Below are 5200 nucleotides of genomic sequence, written 5' to 3' on the forward strand. Positions count from 1 at the left end.
ATGACTTGATCACTGTCCGCGTTCCGGCAAGCCTATATATGGGCTTGGTCCGTCGTTCGACGGTGATGCTACTGTTATTTTGGAATGAGGAATATTTTTAATCACGCGCACCTGTTTCGTGTTTCTCATATTCCTTTTTTGCGTCAAATTCAAATATTGATTCTTTTTTTGTAGATACTATCTCTCATTGCAGACTGTGTACCCTGGGATCATTACTTCCACCTTGGTATAATATTCAATCTTGCACTTTCACGTACTATTTTAACTTCCTGTAATTTCATATGTATACCGACATGCATATTTTCCTTGCATATAGATGGAGGAAGCCACGACACCATATTCGTCTGAATCATGTAGGATGCTTCTATCACAGTTGGCCAAAAAACACCTATTTGAACCTGATACTAATGAGCTAGCCAATCCAGTGATTACGAAGTTAGGCATACCACACGGCCATCCTGAGCTTGGACCACGTGGATGGACGGCAGGGCCATCTTTCTCAGCTCGTTGTTATCAACCTCCCGCACCTGGGCCCAGACTTGATGAAGCTTCAACCCTTGGGACACATATGATATCCAAAGGTTTAGGCTGGGAGAATCATGAGGTTGAATACGCTCCAATGCCTCTTAGGTATCTTGAATGGGGTACTAATGTCTTGAAGAAATATCATACCCACCCGAAGGGGAGTGAGGAAGGTGTGGATTACGTCTATGGAGCCATTTATTGCTCTTTAGGCGACTATTCTGTCTCCCCTTCTCTTTTAAGGTCTTCATTGGATAGATGGGAACCCAACACCAACACGTTTTTGTTCTCGTCTGGCGAGCGTACTGATGAAGCCATGTACCTAGGGTAGGGGCACGGACCTGTCCAAAAAGCCCTACCCTAGGGCATCCCTAGAAGAAGTCACCTTTCAATCGACTTGAAGGTACCCCACTCGACGGGTTCAAGACACTCGACCAAGAAGCTATCACTCGACCATGAAGCCAACCACTCGACCGCCAGGAGACCTAAAGTCACTCCGCAGGCAAACGGTCGGCTATCTAGTAGTCTTTATGGCCATTATAACACTTTATTAGGGGCGTTACCAGTAACGCCCAACCTTAAATGTACCTTAAACCCTGCATTACTGAGGGCAGGAGGGGGCCGGCAAACTCTATATAAGCCACCCCCCTCCTCAGTATGGAGGGTTCGCACCCCTGTCATTCACACGCCAGTAATCCAGTCGACCGCCTCCGGGCACCGAGACGTAGGGCTGTTACTTCCTCCGTGAAGGGCCTGAACTCGTACATCTTGGTGTGTTTACAACTTCCCAATAGCTGAGATCTAGCCTCTCCATACATACCCCCCTACATCACTGTCAGAGTTAGAACCACGACAGTTGGCGCCCACCTTGGGGCGGGAATCTTAGCACCTGATTGGAGAAGTTGCGATTTTTCCGATCCCTTTGATCATGGTTTCGTGCGGAGTTTTGGTGGAGGGCCGCGAGATCCGCCTCGGCGCGCTCACGTTCGTCGCCGACGACTCCGCCTGGCTTCAGGAGGCGCCACTCGACATCGACGCGCTCCCCGTCCGCGGTGCGATGCATTTCCGCGCATGCGTTCGTGGCGTCCTCCTGCGGCAGCCGTCGACCCAGTATCGGTCGGCCCCCGTATCGTCTCCCCGCTCTGTCTCCCACCGGCGCAAGCGCTCCGGTCGGTCGAGACTTCAGAGGTGGGTGAGGCATGCCGTGGCTCGCCAGTCGGCCGCCCCGCAAGTCGCGGCAATCGAGCCCGACGAATCCCTCTGCGGCCTGTTCGACCTGTCGACTGGCTCCGCGGATACCGCATCCGAGTGCGACAGCAGCGACCCAATGGCTGAGATCCTGGCGGTCGATGGAACGCACAGTCCTCCCGGTTTCCCTCGCGCTGATTGAGGCGCGGGTGGGGGCGACCCGTCGCATCCCCACGATGAGTATCTCCCCGAACCTCTCACGTCATTGCAGCGAGAGGAGCTTCGCCGCCGGAACACAGACGCACTCCGCACTCCTATCGCCGGAGAGTCCCCCGAGGCCCGGGCCTTGGAGGATGTGCGCTTGGCTAATTTGGCCGAGCGCACTCGACTGGAGAATCTCCAGCGAGCACTCGACGAGCAAGTGTGTCAGCGGGCTCCCGAGTCTAGTCGACGCCAGCTCTTCCCACCGACGCAGGTATACCGAACCCCAGTTCAGAATTTGGCCGCCGCGGCCCGTATAGCAGAATCGATTCAGCCCTCCCAGTCGGAGGCTGGCAGGGGCTTGTTACAGATCAGAGCGTTGCTCCGGGCGGCGGGAAACCAGAATTCCGCCGTTTCTCAGTCGCGAAATAGGATCCACAGTCGATCCATTGCAACAGATACAGTCCAGTCGGCTCACAGCCCGCGGTCGCCCCCGAGGCGTGAGGGACGTGGTGACCGGCATGATCAGTACAGAAGGAATGAGCAGTATGATCACCGATCCGATCGTGATGATGGACGTCGAGTGCCAACCCCTCCCCTGAGGAGTGGGTCATATGCGCCTCGACATCGAGATGACAGGCGCCCTCATAGCGTTGGGCAGAGGATTCCCATCGACCCCAGGGACCCAGGCTTTGACGCGAGATCTGTCCTCGTTCAAGGCTTGGTTGACAGGAACAGGGCTCATCGGGAAGGCCAGAACAGAGATGCGCCCGCCAGCAGCAGAATACGTGTTTCAGGGCCAGAGTGTTTCAGTCAAGCCATCAGGGCCGCGGTGATTCCTCCCAACTTCCGGTTGGCAACTGGAGTCAGCAAGTTCACCGGTGAGTCTAAGCCTGGCACTTGGCTCGAAGATTACCGAGTGGCTGTACAGATTGGCGGTGGCAATGATGAGGTGGCTATGAAGCATTTGCCTCTCCTGTTAGAGGGCTCGGCCAGAGCATGGCTGAATCAGTTAGCACCCAGCAGCATCTACACTTGGAAGGATCTCTCTCGAGTGTTTGTCACAACCTTTGAGGGAACATGCAAACGACCCGCAGGCCTTACAGAATTGCGGTCTTGCGTGCAGAAGCCGAATGAAACTCTGAGGGATTACATCCAGAGGTGGATCACTTTGCATCACACAGTTGAGAACGTACCGGATCACCAAGCAGTTTGCGCCTTTAAAGAAGGCGTCAAGAACAGAGAGTTGAACCTGAAGTTCGGTCGGACCAGAGAAATGTCCCTGAATCGGATGATGGAAATTGCCACCAAATACGCTAACGGAGAAGATGAAGATCGACTCCAGAGTGGCAAGCAGAAAGCAGTCGCCCAGGAAACCGGAGGCAATTCCAGTCGGAAGCAGAAGCGGAAGGCCGAGCCAGCCGCCCCTGGGGAGGCCCTGGCCGCAACCCAGGGAAATTTCAAGGGAAAACCCAAAGGCCCCTGGAAGCCCAAGAAAGTCAAGGATCAAGATGGAAATGATGTTTTGGATCTACCATGTCACATCCACACCAAGAAAGATGAAGAGGGTAATTTTATTTATCCAAAGCATACCACCCGACAGTGCCGGCTCCTGATCCAGCAGTTTCAGGGCAAGCAACCCAAAGATAAGGAAAAAGAGTCGGACAGAGTCAAGGACAAGGAAGATAGCGACGACGGATACCCCCAAATAAATTCCACCCTGATGATTTTTGCTGATGTCGAAAGCAAAAGTCGACTGAAAGTCATTAACCGTGAGGTGAATATGGTTGCTCCGGCGACACCCAGTTATCTGAAGTGGTCTCAGACTGCCATCACGTTCGACCAGTCCGATCACCCTACGCACATTGCCACCCCTGGGAGGCAAGCTTTGGTGGTCGACCCAGTTGTCGAAGGCACTCGACTGACCAAAGTCCTGATGGATGGTGGCAGTGGCCTGAACATATTGTATGCTGAAACATTGAAAGGGATGGGCATTCTGATGTCCAGGCTCAGTGCCAGCAACATGAGCTTCCATGGAGTCATTCCTGGAAAGAAAGCCGAGTCACTCGGCCATATTGCTCTCGACGTAGTTTTCGGTGATTCAAAGAATTACCGCAGGGAAAAGTTGACATTTGAGGTTGTGGACTTCCAAAGTGCTTATCATGCTATTCTGGGCCGGCCAGCTTATGCACGCTTCATGGCTCGACCATGCTACGTGTATCTGAAGTTGAAGATGCCCGGTCCCAGAGGTGTGATCACCGTTACCGGCAATCGGAAGAAAGCAGAAGAGTGTTTTCAGAAAGGATCGAAGATTGCTGACGCCCAGATGGCAGTTGTTGAGCTACAAGAGTACTAGAAGACTACTGATCCGAGTGAATTGCTACGAGCCAAGAAGCCTGCTTCAGAATCTGCTTTTCAGTCGTCCGGTGAAACTAAGCCAGCTCACATTCACCCGACCGACCCCGACGCTACTCCGACTCACATCTCGACGACGCTCGACTCCAAATAGGAAGAAGCGCTCATCCAGTTCCTCTGTGAGAACTGGGACGTCTTCGCATGGAAGCCTTCTGACATGCCTGGAGTTCCCAGGGGGCTGGCTGAGCACCGTCTACGAGTCGACCCGAAGTTCAAGCCTGTGAAAGAACATCTTCGACGGTCCGCCGTCCAGAAGAGGAAAGCTATTGGCGAGGAGGTGGCTCGGCTCTTAGCAACGGAGTTCATCCGAGAGATTTACCACTCCGAGTGGCTCGCCAATGTAGTCATGGTTCCCAAAAAGGACAAGTCACTCCGCATGTGCATTGACTTTAAACACATCAATCGGGCCTGCCCGAAAGATCATTTCCCTCTCCCCCGCATCGACCAGGTAGTGGACTCGACCGCGGGGTGTGAGCGTTTGTCTTTTCTAGATGCTTATTCAGGGTACCATCAGATCCGTCTGTATGGACCCGACGAGATCAAAACGGCTTTCATCACCCCATTTGGGTGCTTCTGTTATGTCACCATGCCCTTCGGCCTCAAGAATGCTGTAGCCACGTTCATGAGGATGATTTAGAAGTGTTTACTCACTCAGATCAGTTGGAACGTAGAAGCATACATGGATGATATTGTGGTTAAGTCACGGAAAGGTTCCGACCTACTGACTGACCTTGCCGAAACCTTTGCTAACCTCAGGGGATACGATATCAAGCTCAATCCATCAAAGTGCACATTCGGAGTTCCAGGTGGAAAGTTACTCGGTTTTCTCGTTTCCGAACGAGGAATCGACGCCAATCCCGAGAAAGTTGGCACC

Source organism: Triticum dicoccoides, chromosome 3A (assembly GCF_002162155.2).
Source record: "Triticum dicoccoides isolate Atlit2015 ecotype Zavitan chromosome 3A, WEW_v2.0, whole genome shotgun sequence".
In the NCBI taxonomy this organism is placed as follows: Eukaryota; Viridiplantae; Streptophyta; class Magnoliopsida; order Poales; family Poaceae; genus Triticum; species Triticum dicoccoides.